The sequence below is a fragment of the Patagioenas fasciata genome, chromosome 7 (genome assembly GCF_037038585.1).
Source record: "Patagioenas fasciata isolate bPatFas1 chromosome 7, bPatFas1.hap1, whole genome shotgun sequence".
NCBI lineage: Eukaryota > Metazoa > Chordata > Aves > Columbiformes > Columbidae > Patagioenas > Patagioenas fasciata.
Window position 1 is genome coordinate 20,445,036 of NC_092526.1, and position 21,339 is coordinate 20,466,374.

The 21,339-nt window shown below is 37.4% G+C and overlaps 1 protein-coding gene across 1 annotated transcript in view; it reads right to left on the reverse strand.

Annotated features, from left to right (window-relative positions):
- Window positions 1-21,015, reverse strand: part of LOC136102917 (sodium channel protein type 3 subunit alpha-like) — a 69,398-nt gene extending 48,383 nt beyond the window's left edge. Inside the window, exon 1 of the mRNA XM_065840426.2 lies at window positions 20,913-21,015. The gene's annotated coding sequence lies outside the window, so the exon portion shown is untranslated. The remainder of the gene's footprint in view (window positions 1-20,912) is intronic.
- Window positions 21,016-21,339: the final 324 nt, after the last annotated feature.

Sequence of the window (21,339 nt, forward strand, 5' to 3'; positions counted from 1 at the left end):
AAGAGGGATCTGTCTTACAACAAAGGACACCAGGATCCTTTTCCATAAGCTTCATTTTCACCTAAGAGCTAAAGTAAGTAATGCAAGTATTATTAGGTACCCTTAGGTCATTTATTTAGCTTACAGCTCTGTTTTGGTTGTTTGTTTTTTTTTTTTTCCTCCAGAAATAAAATAGAGGGTTTTCATTACTTAGATAAAGCCTTTACAAAACCTTAAAAATAGTTTTCTAGCCAATTTTGTCAACTAAAAGTTCATGACTGCTCACTTTACCAAATGCCACTACGGCCTCACAGCAGTTTTTCTGAGTTGTTACAGATGTTATCAGAACGAAAACTAATCTTTATGCTTGCATGTTCATATTCCACTGGTTTATTCAGCAAGGCTTAAGTGGTATCCTTAGGGCTGAGATGAACTCCGGTATTTCTCTCTAGAGACACCATAGCCAATGACTGCAGCACATCTCTCAGTGTTATCATAAAAAGGTTCTTTTCTAATACATAACAGGAATCTCTTCTTATTAATGATTTATCCTAGCAGGCAAATCACAACCCACACTTGGAATAAACCCCACACCTATTAAACACATCTTGAATTATAGTTCAGTGACTATATTTTCTTGTCATGACTTTTTTTAAAGTACTGCAAATATATAAACTCTGTAGCATTGTAGAGTGAACTGATTCCACTTACATCCTTATCTCATGAAAACCATTTTATCCAATAAAGAAATGGATTGAAAAAAAAAAAATATGAAGACTGACGGATTGGTTTAATGACTTAAACGTTCCCTCTTTTCTGCAGTCTTGATGGGTTCTGTATTACCAACTAAGAGGTATAACAAATCAAATTAGAAAACAAGAAAGAATGTGCATCCTGAAGGAAGTGACACCTCTTTCCCCCAAAAGCCTTAAAAAGGTCCTTCTGAAAGCTTCCACCACCACAGCCCACCAAAAAAAAAATATTTTCTCAGCTTACTATTAAAAAATACGCTTTTAATCCAACATGGCTATACTGTGCATGTAAGCCTGAATGGAGACTCTTTCCATCCAGCAGGGCAGAAAAAGCAAGTTATAAATTAAAAGCTACAGACAACTGCTGCCACTGGCTGTCTAGTAACACAGCACTAGAAGGAAACTCCTGGATCCAAGAACCAGCCAGTAATGTAAAATATGGATATATTCGTATTGAATGTGATTGAATGAGCAAGAATAATTTTTAAACGCTCTGCATCAGGGTCATATTTATGTCATTTCAGAAACACTATGATTCTTTTATTACTACATTTTCTACATTTGACATGTAAACAGATTGCTGCTCCAGTACCTTCTCCACCAAATTGTTGTTTTCTATAGGACTGCACAAAATGTTTATTTTAACATTTACAAAAATAATGGTCAAGTTTAGACCGAAACCATACAGCAATGAACCCTGAATACCAAGGAAATGTGTTTCCCATAGAGACATGGTATATTTATCTTCTTATTTTTCAGAGTTATAAACAACGTATCTGCTCTTACTACTGTGTATTCCATAACATAATGATGAATTTTTACAATATGATTTTCAATGTTCTCTGTACTATGGCACTATTCATAGTGCTATTTGAATAACTTGAATAAAGTTTTCAGCATACTAAAGAAGTCTGGTAAAATTACCAGGTCTCAATAACCATATAAGTCTCACATGTATGAAAACTAATTAAAACTAAGAAGATACCACCATGACAGCAAGCTGAAGATGTATGGTGAAATTCAGCTAGGTAAATGTTTAAATTTGGTAAGTCACAAGCAAACCTACACATATTTTCTTTGCTATCCTCTTTTTTGTGCATGTGTGTATATAATATAATACGGCATTTTTCAGGGATATTGAATTTCACTAGCTAAATTAAGACTTACATTATTAACTACTACATTGTCATTATTCAATGATGCAGCCTTAAAACTGCTACAGTTTCTACAGAAAATAAGCTGTTTTTATCCCTGCTACTTAAATATTACTGTTCTGTGATTGTTTGCAAAACACAAAGCAGGACAACACACAAATCCAGAAAATTCTTAGGCAAATCTTAATCTAGAAAGCATCTGCTCTCATCAACAATTAACAATCCAGTATTCTTCCTTCTCTCAAACAATTTCCTGTCTAGATGCTAACAGTACATACACTCTGTGTCCACTTATAATATTAAACATCAATGAGAACTAAAACATTTCTGAATTATTCTGAGACTGAATAAATTAAACCTATAGTACATTTCACCCCGATACTTCTCAGTGCAAGACTGTGGAAATACAACAGGACTACATGGGACTTACTTTGAACAAAAGATTTTGCCGTGTCCTTCATTTATCAGTTGTTTCTTTTTTCTCTATAGCTTGTTCATGAAAATAATTTTAAAGACTAAGACAAATGCTTATAGAAGACAAGACTGAATATCTGTTCAGTTCAAGGGATTCAGCTTCTTATATGCAACTCACTTTACATGACCTGTGCCTCTTCCAAAGTTGTTCCAAACAAGCTATTTTCAATTCAATAACCTCTGATTTCAAGGTGTGAATGTATTGTAATACACAGAAGATGCCTGGAAAATACTAATATTGCAGGAAAGAAAAATGCTTAAAAGGTAGAGAACGATACAGCCAATCTTAAAAAAGCATTCTAACATAAGTCCATTTTTAGACTCTGCAACCACTTAGGCAAACTGATCTGCCTCTTTCCTTTATGTCAGAAAATGTATTCAATCAAGTGTAGATCCATGAAATTCAGTCCTCACAAACAAGCAATCCAATCACTGGTGTATCAAACAGAAAATCTGGAATAGATCCAACACATAGCAAATACAAAACTGTGAAAGTTTTTTCTCTGTTGGCAACACAATGAAAACCATTGAAAACCAGGATTCACATTGTCAGAAATGTGAGATGCACATATTTTTATTCTAGCACGTATGATATTTCTGTCATTTATCTGAGTGACTACCATGACATTTTTTCATACCACAGAAATACTTCTCAAAATCTAAAGACCCTGCTTCTAGTTAGGTCCAAATAAGTCACGTAGCCAAGTCCCTGGATAATAATCCTAACTTAAATCTTCCTCAAACCATTAATTCCTTTTACAATCTAAAATCAAGTTTATATCAGATTTGCTCCTACACTAAGGCTGTTCTTCACTTCCGTAGCCCGTTAGCCACCAGTGCTTCCTACTTTCATGTACTGACAGTAAAAATTCTCATCTTCTACATTTTCACCTGGTGATATGAGTTCAGTGAACCTTTTCTTTAAGTCAAATAAATTATACCACTCATTGAAACTTATTTTCACATTTTTTCTGTTTATGTTATTTCATGGGACAGATTTACTTTTGTAAATCCTGGTGTTCAGTCTTGCGAGGTTTCATTATCAATATGTTGCATTTTTTTCTCCTCAGTTCTCCAGATTCCTTCTTCAATTTGCTGCCATATTTTTGTGTCATTATACCAGCTTATGGTAAAATAAGACTTTATGTAGTTTCCAACACAGAGCACTGATAATGTATGTTGAGTGACCTTTGCTCCAAAACACTTCTGTTTTATGACACTAATGAAGATGACATCAAGTTATTTACATTGTAACCTTTACAATTTCAGATAATTTTTCTCTGTAAATCCATAGCAAAGACAACTGCCAAAGCTTTTAAATACTGTCTATGGATTTAAATGAGCATGCATCTAACTCCTTGTTCTGATGCTTAAAAGATAAATAGAAAAACTAAATATCTCCATGCATATCACACTACACTGTAGCTGCTTAGAGATGAAGCTATGAAGCAATTCTCCGTATATGTATTTTCAAATAACCATGGTGCTTGCACAGTGTAACATAGTTTCCTTGTATTCATTAGAGAAAAGAGCATGAAGGAAAAACAACTATCATACCGGATAAATGGATTTTCTTCACAAGGAGTACTTATTACCCAATAATTGTTTTCAGTTACAAAACTGAATAAACCACTTAAACTGGCTTTAGCTATAGGAACTCTTTAGGATGTAACTGCCAGATTCTTCAAATGATAATCCAAAATATATCCTATCTAGAAATTGTACAGACTTGATCTTGTATCATTTAAATCCTGTATACTTTTGCAGCAAGTTAGTGAAAACACAGCGAAAAAGAATTTTTATCTTTGTACAACAGAGAAAATAAAGTTTTAGAAAAGGCAGGCTTAGTAGGATGTTTAAAAGGAAATTTAAAACAGTTCTCCAGGTGGCTGTCTGTTTCCCTAAGCATTCAAATTTAAATGAGGGGATATGAATGTTAGAAAAAAAAAATATTAAAAATATTTTTTTAGAACTACTTACTCTGGTCTCACAGAATAAGACCTCAAAGGTGCAGGAAAAAAAAAGAATGTCAATGACAACACTGCAAGCTACTTTTCAGAGTTAGATTTCTCTTGCATTACAGATCTGCTGCAGTGATTCCAAAAGCCAATAACACTTCTAGATTAAGTTTTCAGAAGCTCTCTGGCTCAGATTTCACCTGCACCGAATGAATGCCAGCTGAAAAAGAAAAGCACATTTCCTTGAAAGAAAATTGTGAATAAAAGAATTGCCACAATAGGCAGAAGTACTGATTTAAAATATTCTGCCTACACAAAATCCAGATACTCACGGAATTCTTACAGGTAGCAGTCATGGCATCATCACCAGCACTTGTGCTCACTTCAGTTCCACCCCCCCCCCCCCCCATATGCTATTCTAACAAAGCTGTGTGGTCCTTAGCAGGACTCTGATGCACAGAATGAGAAATTAATATTCACATACAAGTACAAAGAAATCCAGAAATTGCACTATTAGAAATGCGAAAAATATTTCTTTCAAGTTCACAAGTTCATTTATTATCTGCCAAATGCTACATTACAACCTAAGACCCAGAATTTGGTCCAAGTTCTTAAGTCAATAATTCTTATTTGATTTAGCATATATATGAGAACCGAAGCTTTTAACATAATATCTAAAACTGATTATGCAGATCCTCTTTTCACAATGGACCATTTATTGGAAGGTGCTCAGCTACTTTGCTTTCTCGCACAGCAGAAGAATAAGCCTAATTGTGTATGGCATTATGTTACATGACTAATGTTAAATTCATTTTACCCAAAGCCATGCACAACTTCCATTAACATATGAAGAAGATTAAAATAAACCTCAATGTTTAAAGTGGTTAAGGTCTTCCAAACAGTCTTTGTCATCAAGAGTGAACATTTACAAAGAAAATACATTTGCAAATTATAAACTTGGAGACAATAAGGAACTTCTTTTGTAAACTAATGGGAGAATGATAACTTTTAAGAAGTGAGTTTGCTTTGTATTACAGTTCCATATAAACTAGGATAATATATTTTAACATATTAAGTGATGTACTTAGAGAAGGACATGTTAAATGAAAAGCAGAGACATTTTTCCATGCATAAAATGCAAACTTCCTGCAAAATACAATGGACACGGCAACAAGATACGTAACGTTTGGACTAACATCTACATTCTGTCGAGAGAAGCCTCATTGCAAAACCACAGCCATGATACTTCTCTACGTTAAATATCTTCATGTTGAGTTCAAAATCCAACATAGTTTTAAGGTTGTGTGTAAACTGTGGTGTTGCCAGAGATCTTTTTCACTACTGTTCCATAATATGAAAATCAAAGGAAAAAACAAACAAAACTCACCCAAACACAGAACCAGCATGACTACCTACCTAGCAATGAAGTGAAAACACACTGTTTAAGACTGAAACATTAATGGATAAGTCAGAGGCATTTCCCAAAACCTGAAAAAAGCTGAGCATCAGGAATCCCCGGGCACCAGTTAACCTTACAGTACATGAGCAACCTGCACAAAGCTACCTGGAGAACAGCAGGGTTACACTGCAACCAAAGACAACAAGCCAGTCAAACCGAAGATGTTCTGAAATATTTCCACTTCACCAAAAGCTTTAATTTTGTGGATGTGTATCTACAAACAATGGCCATTCAATTCTTTTAAACAGCTTAGACAAATGGAACATACATTTCTTCTTGTATATCTTGTATATAGAAATTTCTATATGTTCTTACAGGAAGGAATTTTCTGGTGTCATAGTAAAATGCAGCAGTATTTGAAACAACAAATCTGATGATCTCTGAAGCCAAACAATTATTACTACATATGAAGTTTATGACTTCCCACTTAGGGATATTATTTCCCCTGACACAAGTCACTGCCTTAAATTACCCATATTCTGCTTTTCTGCAGAGACAGCAGCAGAGAATTTTTTGCCTCCAGCAGCTAGAACTTCGTATCTATATAACGCAAGCAAGCTAGGAACTAATTATCTGTCGAAACCAAATACATGATCTACCTGAAATTTTAAATGACTTGACCTTCTAAATGAGTCTTCCTGAGAGAGAAGAACTCAACATTAAGTAAATAGAGGAGGATGAGTTAGGTCATAGTGCGCACCATGTCAGCAAACATGTTGCAGCAAATGGAAGAAGATGAGCCTGTCTCAGCTACCTGCACTCAATCCTTAAAAAAAAGGCATTGTAAGTTAATCCATATGATACAGTAGCCTAACGAAAGCCTGGCAAGATCATTACATCAAACATAGTATGAGTTTTCAATAACCTATTTTGTTGATTTTATTTTCTTTGTTATACAGTGGTACTGCTAATGGCCATTTCTTTTTACGATTAAATGTATTTTTCCATGAATAATCAAAATTTTATTGGGGTCCACAGATCTGACCATGTTCCTCACATTGTTAGCAGTGAATTGTCATCATACTAATATCTACAGAGCTCTGCCTGTGACCCTGGAAGACAACCTGAATGTACTGATTGTCCTTTCTTACCAATTGTTAAATAAAAAGTCATTACACAGGAGGAGCTGCACATACCAAATCAAAGCAAAATGCCTCCAATAAATTAGTTATTCCAATAAGGGTGCTATTTGAGAACGAATTCTTCAAGGCATATGGTTGAGCCTCTGCACTGGCAACTGAGGGAACCCTCATGTCCAACAGAACTGCTGTCAGTAGTCACTAAAGGCAGCTCTTTGGACTTTGTGAAATGTATTAGTTTTCAGGAAGGAAGATAATTTTTGGAATCAGGCAAAAGACACAAGACATTTACTATACAGAAATAACTTACACCAAACTTTTGATAGAAAATTAGACAACCCAACAACACTTTCAGTTCTCTCTCGTAAATAGATATCTTCCCTTTAAAGATGTTTTCACTGTGGGTTAAAAGACTTAGGGCTGGGAAGAAGGAGAGAAACTGAGAGTTTCTTTCACCTTTTTATAGCTAGGTGCTGGAATTTTCACAGTGAATCCATAGCTGATCCATCAATATACATCCTCTCAAAGGTTATTTACTATCCAGAGAGACTGCCTCAGCAGCAAATCAGAACTGCTCCACAATTTGTTCAGACCTCACAATTTAGTATTAATGAATTATTGATACAGTAATAAATAAATTATATCCACACAATATTACAAAGTACCTAAGAACTATGTACAGCAAAGAAACTGCACACATCCGTGTACATGGGATTTTTCATTAGTTTGGCTCTTATAAGCATGGAATTGAGAAGTCATCTATTAATCCACGTACATCGGAATGCTCCATGTAAATTACTCAAAGTTTGTACATGATACTCAGACATTGCAGAAACATCTCCAAGTGATTTATTCCAACAAATGGTGGTGTAGCACTTGCTACAATTTTTTTAGACTTTAGATTGTTACATGGTTCAAAGTTTTGTTTTAATAATTCTGATAAATTTACTGTAAAATTGATTTTAAAATACAATTTTCTTGAGTGCCTTACCTCTATCAGTTTAAAGTTAATGTATTAGGATCCCTCTGACTGACTGTACCAACACCATCTTTACATCAATTAAACTTTCATTAATGCAGAAAGTATTACTGTGAATTACAATCAATTTCATGAAAGTCAGAAAAGACTGAATTTGGCTTTTCCACACAGGGAACATGTATGCCATGTCTAAAGCAGAAGATTCAGTTTATTGCAATTGCAGGTACTGATTTAAAAGGAAAAAAAAAAAAAAAAGGTCCATTTCTGATAAAATTGTTGGTATTTATACTCAGTTATGTAAAATAAGATTACAGAAATCAGAGAAAAAGATGGTTTGGGAGGCACCTTTGGAAATCAGATAGTCCAAACTCCAGCTCAAAACTAACATCACTAACATAAGTCAGCACTGCAAAGCAACAGCGATAAATGATGTCAAACCAGCACAGCTCCCAAAAGAACTGCAGCTGAAAGCTTCCCTCCTGAACAATGAAGATGAATTAGGAACTGAAAGGGATTGAGATCTTTAAGCTACCACAAATCATCATTTAAAAAAATGGAAGACTTTTTTTATATTAGGAAAGTTCTCTTGAATAATAATAAAATTTTTAAAAAGGCAGAGAAAAATGTAGCAAAAACTAACAAGACCCAAGTTAGTAACATACTACAGAACCCAAACCTATGCTTCACTAGATTTGAAAAGGTAAAAAATAATGCTCTCAAATTCTTAAAATGTACATGGACAATGCTTCTATCAGAAATCTCAAAACTTTGTTTCCTTTAGGCCATAGCAGCAAAGCACATATCTACCTATAATACAAAACACGCTTTCCCATTAACTGAAAACTGCTAAAATTTCGAAGCAATCTTTGAGTTACTTGCTACTATGGATAACATTGTTCTGACATAATACACACGATGGGATTTTTATTAGGTGTTCCTAATGATTATTTTAAAACTCAGTAATTTGGTTGTGCTTTGATTTTCCATGTAGTAAATGAAGGAGTTATTTAAAATTATCAGAGAGCAGAACCAAACAGAGATATCATTTGAAAGATTTGAGAAAGCAAATGTGTTTTGTTACGAGTCTTTTAGTGTGCAAACACCTATTGGGTCAGGTTTTCTCCCTCAAATGTTGGAAAAGGTATTTTTTTCTTTTTGCAAATAAGAGAACACAGGAGACAAAGGGGCAGGGGGGGGAAGCAACTACCTCCCCCCCTGCCAAGAAAACACAGAGAAGGTGAAAACTGGCTACATAATGTAGAAGACACAAAGCAAGGAACACAGCCAGAGCCCTTCCAGTTCCTCATTCTGGTCAGACAGGCTCCCTATACCTCACTTAATGGGCTCATTAGTGTAATCTGAGTCTACATTTTGTGCCTGTCTAATTTCCTAGTGAGGCTCAGCTGCTCTTCTGCAAATGGATACAGGCTCGGGGTGATCAGCAAAACCTGGCTTGGGTTAGAATGATATGGAGGCAAAATTCCCAAATCCAATCTATGTGTTTACGCAAACACACTGAAAATGGAAAACTGCATCAGTGTACGTCACTGCAGAGATGTATGGCAGGATGTTCTACTTGAAAAGGGTCATCTGTCAGGTTCAAAAAGGATTTAGCACCTCCAGTCTATTATTGAATTTTTACATGTATCAGGAAAAAAAAAAAAAGTTTACTCATGACATCCATTAAAAAGCCACAGAAGCAGAATAAGCCTGTAAAATTGAGATGAGAGTTCAATATCAATTTTTCCTTTCAGTTCAACAGCCTAAAATGCAGTGCTGTGTTGCTGCTGTCATCCACATTGGCAAAGTTCACTATCTGCTTCCCAAAGAACACGAGATCATGAGAAGGAAAGAGAAATTATGCGACGATACTTGACACCAGGATGGGAAATCACAGGAGATAAAGACCAAGGTAGATATGTAAGAGAAACTTCATTCTCACAGCAAAGCCTTGCTAACCCACTTGCAGCTGACAGTTCTGCCCACAGGAATGAGACTTTTTGGACACTAACACCACTGCTCATATTGCATCCAGCCCATATATAGAAAGCTTTACTTTATAAATATTTGAACCTAAAACAACAACAACAAAATAAACAAAAAACAAAACAAACCAACACAAACCAAGCCCTGCAGAACAAATGCTGTTTTTAATGCCACTTTTTAATGAACCATCAGCAAGAAAATACTACCATACTTTAAGATTTAGATTATTTTGTCCACTCTCCACAGCATTTTACTATTACTGATGGTATACATATTAAAAAACCAAACATCAGTTACTTTCAACTCCAGCCTTACTGTCAAAAAGCAATATGATCTACAGACAAAAATATAGTAAACACAAGGGAATGAATCCTGTCATCTGCATAATGTCCTAACCAATTCAGTTAATAAAGCACCGTAATATTAAAGATTACGAACATTTGTCTACATTTCTGTGACTTTACAAAATGCACTACTTTTTATAAATACAAACACTAATGTAAGATCCTGCCTTCTCTTTGACACTGTAGCTGCAGAATATCCCTGGGAATGTCCATCCAGCAAAGGTGCCAGGAGAGTACATACAAATGACAACGTGTTAGAGATACAAGGAAACTCCTTTGTCTGAGGCAGAAAATACACACAGGAAACATACACATGGTAGCTAAACAGCAATGTAGAAACATGGAGAACGTGGTAACAAATTACAAACAGCACAGCAGTTAGTGAACATCACATAATGAGAGGAAGCATTGATGGCCTTTTTCCTTATGCCAAATTTAACACACACAAAAAAGAAACGCAGGCACCTTCGTTGTCATTATTTTTAAGTAAAGAGCTAGGAGGCATTTCCTTTGGTTTTCCTACACTTACTGTCAGACCTATTTCACTGCAAAATTGCTTTTTACCACAAATGACAAAAGGAAAAAAGATCATGAAAGAAACTGGGAGAACAGATTTCTTGAATTTGAAGTGTTAGAAAATATCATGGTGAGAACAGGATGATAACCACAGGTCTCTTTCATAATCAAATAAGCCCTACATTTGTTAAACTTCAGCTGTTTGGCTCAGTTTTGTTCAGGGATGTAATTCTTTTTAAAATATTTTTTTCCCTATGACCACTGAGTATTTTCTGTACACAATGTTAATTCACTTAGTCTTTATCAGTCATTTTCAGACATTCATGTGATCACAAGCCAGAAGAATGGAACTTCAAGGCAGCTTTGGCAGTAATTTTCTCTGGGGCTTGAATCCTGAAGTCTTTATATTTCCTAAAATATTAATATTTGTCCTCCCTCATCCCTTGTTCTTCTTGGCTTTTTATTGTGAGACAGGACTGCATTAAAATTCATCTGACAGTAAAGTCAGTTGGCAAGAATACATCAGGAAACCTTTCTCCACTTGCACAAAACCATACAAAACCCACACCACTGAAGACTCTAATGGACAGCTGTTCCAGATTTTGTAAACAACAATTATGGACAACAAAAAAGTAACCAAATTAGTAAATTATTCTAAACCCAAACCTCAAAGTTAATAGTACCCTAACACCTACATTAGAAATGATGAACAAGTAAACAGATATGACAGTATCCTCTATAAGAAAACAAAATTTGCTGAATGAAAAAGGAAATTCAAATCTGAAGCAGTAATTTAGTTTCATAAACATTTTCTTTCCACTGGAAATGTTTTGCCCTCCACATTTAAATGCAGAGTTTCAAAATCAATGTTGCACTTGCTGATATCAATTGTCAGCTGAAATATGAATAAGAAGTAGCAGCAAAGCGCTATCCTGGACTGTTAAAAAATATTGAAATATTAAGTTATTAATGAAGCATTACTATTGATAATATTCGAATCAAACTAGGGAAATACGTTCTGCAACCAATCTACCTGAATCAGACTCCAGTTTAAAGGAAGTCACTGCTATGTGCAATGAGAAACAATGTTCAGCAACTAAAAGACTATTGAGGACCAGTGAGAAAAGGATCCACTTCTATGATCTATTTCTTGATAATCTGTAGACAAAGTAAATTTAGTGCTCTGGTGCAATGCACTTTTCTGGTCACTGACAACATAAAATAATTCAAATATATATATATATTTTTTTTACCTCATACTATTACAAGAGATACCGTATTTTCCCAAATATGCTCAAAAATGCAATGATTAAGATGAAGCAGACAAAGTTGATAGTTTTATTGACCTAGCCTTGATAAATTCTGAAATATTCCAAGTGTTCGCAATTATTGTACCACCTGCATGATTTAAAATAAATAAATCAATCAAGTTCACACTGTATTATCAGGGTGTGCCACCTGGTAGAAGAAAAAAAACAGAGAAACATGTCTGCCAATAAGGGCTCTTCAGAAGTTATAGAACCATCTACTGGCTCGGAATCACCCACTTCCCCTGCCTTCAACCCAGTGAGATCCACAAACCTTCGGAACAAGCGTGCCCAGACACCTGGCACGTTCAAAACTCAGGCTGGATGCAGTGAGAGATGTCCCTGCCTGCCTGCGCTGCCAGGCCTGGCTGGCCCTGCCTCCAACACAGAGAGGTAAATACCCTTCTGATCACCACACACGTAAAGCACTTCAGAGAGCCCCACTTTTATTAACACGGTGTGATCAGCGAAAAAAATATCCAAATTGATTTCTATGATAGCTATCAGTGTTTGTTCATTCTCAAATCTAGAGCCATTAGGAACACATCCGGAAATAACATCTGTGAATCATTTACTCTGCAGCACAAAGCAGTAGATTAATATGGGCAACCTACAGGCAGATCTTTGAAAACAGACCTATAGCAATGGCAACTGAACATAGTCATAAGCACATATGGGGGGACAAACAGTCCCTCAATTCTTCCAACTCAGATTTGCAGCTGAAAAAGAAGGCTGTATAATAACACCCCTTTAAAGAAATGATGATTCAGAGGAACATAAAATGATACTCCAAGTAAAGGATTACTGGTAAGGTGACAGATAGCTCATTTTGTAATACTGGATCAAATTTATTTTTCATGCATTTTTGTCATTTTAAGGAAGGCTCTGGAATACCCTAAGACAAATACACAGTTGAATGAAAGGGTCTCACTATAAAATCTGGAGTAAATGCGGAGCAAAACAAGCAATTGCAGGGCTTTTTTTTGCAACATTTGAAGGAATGAGAAGGGCTTCAGAGGCCATGCCTCATCCCCAACCCCCACATCAAAGCTGGGAGAGCAGCAGGTAAACTGTATATACACAAAAACTCTTAGAAGGATTTAAACATGAAATTTAAAGAAAACTATTAGAAACCATCATAATATGCTTTTTTTTTTTTTCAAAAACATTCTTCAAATTAAATACTTGTATTATAAACAGATTTTAAGATCTCATGCACATGTGAAGATTTTAAACACACACTTCAGAAGGTTCAGCAACATAGCATTTGCCATCATGCATCCTGACACTGAAGTATTCAATTTTTGGCTAAAGCCTCCTGCATTCACTAACATTGCTCAATTTATATGCACATTCATAACTTCTATATGCTGAAGAAAATAAACAGTGTTAAATTCAGAATGGGAAGTGTCAAAACTCAACCCCACATCTCTGTTGCCCCAGTGGCTTGAATACATATTTTTAGATAGCCACGTAAAAGTGAATGAACAACAACAACAAACACCACCCAAAAAAACGCAAGAAAACGTAATTTGGTACATGGACTAATCTATTGTTCCTTGATGTAGGCACACAATGTTTCTTAATATGCATGCAGTATCATACATTGTTCCCTAGAAACAAGGGAGTCTTTGCCCCAAAGTGCTACCTTGCTGCAGAAGACAGTGATTATATTGCACAACTACATCATAATTTAAACAGAATTGCAAGACATTCACAGAAAACATTTTAAAAGCACTATATAAAAATGCAGCATTTAGTCTAAAAAAAAAAAAATTTCCTTTTTTTAACTTATTTCACCACTGTTTCTTTTTCAGACTCCGCTGTCCAAAAAAGCAGCTGTTTCAGACCACACTACCAGAGCCACTGTACTTAATCAGCACTGTGGAACGACTCTCAGCTTCAAAACCTTCCATGTTCCTTCCTTCCTAGTCATACAATAGCAATAAATAATTTAATCAAGTATTCATCAGGAGACGGGAACAGCCTATTACTCTGTGCCTGCAATCCTTCCCCCTCGCTTCCTTGCATCTCTTAAAACTCCAGACAAGGTAGAAGCGTACATCTTTCTTTTTATCTGTGTATTTTATAGCTTGGCTAAAAAACAGCTTTACAACCTTAAGAAAAAAAAGAAATTTCTGATTTTCTTCAAATTCACACACAGCTTTCTAACATTAGAAATTAGTAAAAAAACAGTATAAACAGAATGTTACAATTTTTGGAAAAGAACCAGAAAATTCATACTGCATAAGAAACCAGAAATGGCACTAAAACAATAACACTTTTAGAAAAATCAGTCACCAGAGCACTCCTCAGTCCCCCAAATTAAACAGCCATCTCCTTCTGAAAGATTCCTATGAGCTCACATCCCTGTAATGCAAAACCATGAAAAACACAGTGGGGTTTGGGTCTCCCTCTTTTGTCAGTAACACATGACCATTTCTTAAATTACTTACAAAGCACCAACCCACTGCCATTGACATACTCATTCAAAGATGGGAGGAACATTGTCCTCAATATGATTACCAGGGGTAGATTCTAAACAGAAAAACTTAAAGATCATCATTATTTATTATTTCCATTTCAGCTGGACTAGAATCCTTGAAAACAACAAATACAAATGGAGTAGCAACTACTGTCCTTGTCAGACACCCTTTTCCCACTTCTGGAGCTTTTAATAAATGTTTTAGCAATATAAAGCTTAAGAAAGAGATATCAGTACTGCTCTCAAACATAGAATCCACCAGTGCTTGACCACAGAAATGATGGCATTTGGTTAAAAGAATGGGAGTTGCTGTTCTGAGGCTTAAAATGCTTGATGCTGTTTGCCTTCTGTTTCTTCTGTCTCTGTGATTTGGTTACCACACTGTCAACCACTTTTCCAAAAAAACCCAAAACTAACATTCATCACTCCCGTGATGCTCTAAATAAATAAATTCATTAACTAATCCCCACCCATGGAAAAAAAAAAACAACAAGCAAACAAGGAAACAAGAGAAACTCTTCATAGTGCCTCACCAAAGTCCATTTCAAGCTTCTGGGCTTCCCTAAATTATCATCTCAGATATATCCATGCATATACTTCATGAGAACAGAATGTGTCTTATCCCTAAACAGAAAACCACTGTAATTATTTAGAAATTAAATAAATGCAGATACTTTTGATCACAAGTGTAGATCATCACAAATCCAACCTCTGTTTACTTAGTGCAACAAAGCCTCTGGAAATCACTGTTTTATTCCTTTTCACCATCCATGAGGTATTACGTCAGCACTACACCAACGGAAAGAACTTCGCTTGGATTCAGTGAAAGAACAAAGATGCAGGAAGATGAAAATAAAATATGCCTCTAGGGACTGGGAGACGGAAGGAGAGTGAAGGAAAGGAAGACAAAATAAGTGCTCATGGCTATTTGATGCTCCAGACAAATAGACTCTCCTTTCATTCAATTTATGAAATCTAATTAACAAAATAATATCTCTTTAAGCCACAGAAACTGCTACAAAACATCATTAAGTATTGTATCTGAAATATCATTGAGTATTAACCACAAGTATCTACACCTTGGAAGCTTTAAATCATGTCTTCTCTGTGACAGTCTTTGTTTTACAAAAAAGAAGGGCAAATTGATAAATCACCAGAAGGACACACAATATATTTAAGTGTTTAAGATTATAAAGGTAAAAACCATAACAATTCTCATTGTTTGCACTTACGTATACGTTCTCTAGAAGTCCTTCAAGGTGTCACTAATTCTGAAATATCTTTTCCCATTTAAACCGGGGGTCATGTTATTAATAAAGTGAATAACTTGAGAGTAAGTGGAAATCTCTTTTATTAAAAAGAGACACATCCTCTTTTTAACATGGAAAAATATAATAAATCCTTCTTAAAAATATATCAGTTAGCCTGCAAACAGAAAAATAAGCTTCCAAGAATTAGGATCTATTATTGAATCCAAATATAATTAACATATTTTTCATAATACATGTAGTATAAAATATAGGGCTCAAAATTATCTAACACAACAGTCCACTATGTCATGCAGTTATGTCCTTTGAAATCTCATGCACAGGCTACAGAGGAAACACAGGCTGTGTTGATCAAGAATTTTGAATCCAGCAGTGAGAGGACTGACTGCAGGTAGAGGTCAAGCAAGACACTATTGGATATCCTCTAAGACAGACCATGAGATCAACAGAAGTTCAACACAACCCATCACCACCACTGCTCTACACAAAAGCTGGAGTCCCAAGACAGAAGTAGTGTAATAAAAAAAGGAACCGTATTTTTACTGGGATAGGAGGGAATAAAAAACAGATTACACTGCAAAAACTGGTGTCTCCTGCCCAATAAGTAGCTCTACTCCTGGATGAGATCCCTCTGAGTGTGCTAAACCTGAGGTGGCCAACCACAGTCTCAAGGCTGGGGAAACGTGCAGCTCCCAGGCAGTAGGTACCAAAGCAGCCTCTGATGGATTCAGCAATCATTTCCCCACTGGCTAGCCAGCTGCTCAGAAGGCACATTCTCACTATTACGAAGTATTTGCGTGCTAGTTGATCAAGCCAGATGGCCAATAAGCATACACACATTCATTAAGCATTTATGTACTAAAAACAAAAAGCTCCTTCCTGGCTGCTATCTGATCAAATATCAAACATTTCCTCTACACGTGCAGCTACAAGGCCTGCATGAGAGCTGCACAATGCTGTCCAACCTGGGAGGGCAACCATCAGTGCTGGACGCAGCAGCATGAGAGTAAGTCAGAAGGGAAGGCTGGAGAGACAGAAGTGGCTAAGGTAAGAAAGATGACGTGTGAAATAGTCAAGAATTACTAACAGAATGAAGTGAAATGCAGCAAATGCAGCATTTATACAATCTGTAACAGCCTATCCACTGATCTAGAAGTTATTTATACACCGTAAAAACACTGCGGCAAAGCACTTCTCAGGGATGTTGTAAATATCCCAAGATATACCTTATACATTAAGGAAACCTGGAGACATATTAATGAACACAGTAGGATTTCAAATTGCATACTTAAGGCACAAAAAAAAAAAAAAACCTTGTCAATGACATTGTAGCAAGGTAAAGCATTGTAAAGTTACATAAAACTTAAAATAATATCAACGTGGGCTTCAAAATTGTGTTTGCTATTTGGTTATTTTTGCTCCATAATATCTTCTCACTGTATTATCTACTCATTTTCATACCAGGACAACCTGTACAGTAAATCATAGCTGTCCAGATACAAAGCCAAACAGCAAGTCAAACACGAAGAGTTTGCCTGGCTTTTTCCAGGAACTCAGGCAGTTCCTGGGTGGTCTCTCAGGAGTAGCCACAACACAGACCCAAAACAGAGACAACCTGCCTGCTACTGCTTTGGGTGCTGCATAAATGGCATCAGATCTCTACATCCTGGCAAGTGCACTGGGCACAGCACCAGCTGCTAGAGAACGTGTGTTCAGGCCCCTCAGCAGGAACAGGTAATGCTGCAAGGGCACACAGGGACACTTCGTGTCTCTCAGCTACTCAGGTCACTCTGTCTAAGATATGGCAATTTTAAACAAGAATTTAATGTCCAAAAGTTCAGGGTAACATTGGATAATGATTCTGCAAACGGATTATCTGAGAAAGATACCATTTCCAGGTAAAAGAAAAATAAACTACATCTTTACATCAATAACCTTGTCAACAGAATAATAATCCAAGGGGATTGACTAAATGTGTAGATGCAGTATGGACTCCCATTTAATAGCTGTCACCAATATGCCACAAAAGTGCATATTTTCAAGGAGTCTTGCTGGAGCATTGCTGCTGTTTTTCTTAACTTGTTGAACTCCAGGCAAGAAAATTTCATGGTGTGACTTTCAAAGTAAAGTTCAATCTTGACAGAACCACTATGGAAAAACTGTATTAAACTTAACTGCTCACATGTGAAAATATATTCCAATTTATACCAAACTTACTACACTGCATGGGAAAATGCAAACTGTATTTAGAAACATAAGAAAGCATTTATCTTCTATTTGTAAATCGGCTAGTTTGGAACAGGCTGCCCAGGGAAGTGGTGGAGTCACCATCCCTGGAGGTGTTTAAAAGGCATTTAGATGAGGTTCTTAGGGACATGGTTTAGTGCCAGAGTTAGGTTATGGTTGGACTCAATGATCCCGAGGGTCTCTTCCAACTGAAATGATTCTATGATTCTGTGATAGTTAACAGTGACAAAACCAAAACAATAGGAAATCTTCCCTGGTAACAGACGAATGTGCTTTGTACACAAGTGCTTCAGCCAGCACAACCATTTAACATTGAGAATGACTCAACTCTAAGGAGCGTGACATCTGTGATTATTATTGATCAATACATCTTTGTCCTGGGCTGAGTTTGCAACTAATTTCAACAGGAGGGAAAAATCTTTTTGGAGATTAAATTACACCAATTTTCCCTCCATGTCTTCTGCATTGTGTGCACATATGCAGTCTCAAAGGACACGCTGCACGACGCATCCAGCTTAGTGTCCCTATTCAAAAATGAAATGAGGACATGTACTTAAAGGATTGGATCCAGGGCTAGTACGTTTCCTTGGACTAGAATAAGATGGAACATCTCCTACATCCTATCACTGCTTATTAGTAGCAAGTATGTATTAACAATAAATTAGATTCGCTAATGTGCAGAAAGATTGAGTATTTATCTTTTCAGCACTACCTAAAAGCTTCATCCTTGCATCAAAATGCGTTTTGAGACAAAATAGAAAAGACAAAAGCTAACCTTATCAATATTGTACTGCCAGTAATAAAACCTTAGATTAACAACAACTATTTGAAAGCCCAGGAATCTGTTCATGTCTCATACTATTTATCTGCACTTTGCATTTCTTTCAACATGTATAATTTTAAAATTAACAATCTGGTTTACTCCTTTTTGTTTCTCTCCATTGAACTTTAGCTGCAAACACAGAATAATATTTTAAATACAAAATGGGCAATGTTTGCTTTTATGTCTCTTAGGAATAATATAGAAGTATCTATCAATGCCTAAGATTTATGCAAATTCTGTATCTTCATCAAATCTCTGCTGGTATAACCTTCAGCAAAACACACCTTCAGAAGACCATTTAAAAAGCATGTGTTTTTAACAATATGTAAGAAAGAAGAAAAAAGGCCAAGAGCCTAGATGAAACTATCCTTTTGCACCCCTAACACCAACAGGCGGTAGGGATGGAGTGGGGGTGAAGATGACATGAAACCCCTTGGACTAGGGGGTGGCAAATCTGGCCCTTGGCAAATCTTGCCGCCCCTGTGCCCACCCCAAAGGGGGGATGCCCAGCAGCAAGTCCTGCCTGCCCCCCCAACACGCCCTTCTCCAGCAGGACCTGCCGAGGAGCCGCGTATCTCACAGACAGGCCAGAGCCAACATAGGAGGGATTCGTCCTGCTTGTCTGCAACAGCTGCGTGTGGCAAACAACAATGACGACACAGCAACCGAACAGATTCTAACAAAAAGTAGATCTTCAGTCCACTTAGAAGGTAGAAGGCATTTCCTCCAATGCATGCTATTGATGTGAAAACGGCACACTGCCATATGAAAATTCACACCTAATTAGTGCTGTGGTGCTAATGGTAAAGATGTCATTACAGTAATTTATCTTACTAAACACAAAGTTGTAGTTTTTTGGTTGGTGTTTTTTTCCTGTTTGTTTTTGTGCTGCGGTTTTTGTTTTGTTTTTTTCCTGAGTGAGTGTGTATGTGTTGTTGTGGCTAACTCCCACACATATATTTGCTCTAAAACAAGTTCTGTTAGGGAAAAAAAATCCACAAAATTTTCCCTTCCACTATTTAATTTTGCTTTTTGCATCTCACTCAAATCAGAAGTCTCTTTAATGTGTTCCAGAAACAATGAGACATTTTGATAACAACGACAACAAAAAAAAAACCCTGTATAGATTGGGGTCCTTCAGTTAAATTGCAAAATCTGAATTAACTTGAGTGAAAGCATACCGAAATTCATTTTCTTGGTAAAAACTTCCTACTGCATGACTTCTCATAAATCAACTGTGTACATTTGTATAAGCGTTACTCATTCATTTTCCTACCAAGATTTATTTGAGGTTGAAGCACAAAGTGCTCTTTTCTGTATTACCACTTTTTGTATAAGAGTCACAACAAACCAATTTGGGTAAACAGAATAGTTTTGCTCTACTCAGAGTACAAGATGGGATGCACAAAGTTTAGGGTTAAGGTAACAAGGTGCATAAGAACTATTAAGGTGTTGGGTTTTTCTTCTCTACACAAACAGCTGGCAGACAAGGCTGCCCGAGATGGGAACATGCTGTTCTTCCTCACTTTCCTGCTGCTCTGTCTCTTGTGTGCTTCCATCTTTCTACAGTTGTGGTCACCACTGCTTAGCAACCAAGGGGACGTGATAGCACTGAGGAAAATCCACTGTCTAGACCTCACCCCACTCCACCTTCATGGCTGCAAGCTATCTTTCACAGCAAATTAAGAAGAATGTGTTTTCTTTGTTGCCTCAGAGATACCAAGTGGGACCTCAGATGCAGGTTGGTGTAAGCTGAATTGTCTTTCCTCAGTGGCTGTACTGGAGAGAATTTAACAAGCCGGAGACAAAGAGAATCTGAGACTTGCCAGTGAAACAGGTCTCCAGGTGCTAATGCAAGTGGTTTTTTTAAAGAAAAACAAACAAACAAACAAACAAAAAAAACAACAACAAACAACAGCCAGATGCCATGGTGATGGGGAAAAGCAATGGAAAGACACGGGAATCAACAGACACTACCTACTTCTGCTCAATGTTCCAGCCTTGTTCCAGGCGAGGAGGGGGCAGAGGGACTCGCGAGCGGCAGCTACAAGCAAAGTCCGGGCAAAACCCCGCAAACGAGACGGAGGACGGACAATACTCACTTCTCCCATGCCACAGGTAGGTGCTGGCTACGCGCTGCTGGGCGGCCGTCGCCTCTGAGGCCGTCTCCTCCGCACCCCAGCCCGGCCCCGCCGCTCCGCGCTGCAGCCGCCGCCCTGGAGCCCCGCCCGGCCACGCCGGGGAAGCGGCCGCGCCCGTCGCCGCAGCGCCCCCTCGCGCAGGCCGCGGGCCAGCGGGGCCGGAGGGCGCGGCGGGGCCACCGGGAAGCCAGAGAGGGCCGGTAAAGTGGGGCGGGAGCTTCCCGACTGTGGGTGCGGAGGCCGGCGGCTCCGTTGGGGATGTCCCTGCCGGGACGTGGCCGCACAGAAACTTCCCGGCTGGACAGCATATTTTCTGCGCGCAGCTGTCCCGCTGCCGCCTGCCCGTGACCTCCGGGGCCGCGGCTACGCCTGGGAGTTCCCCAGAGAA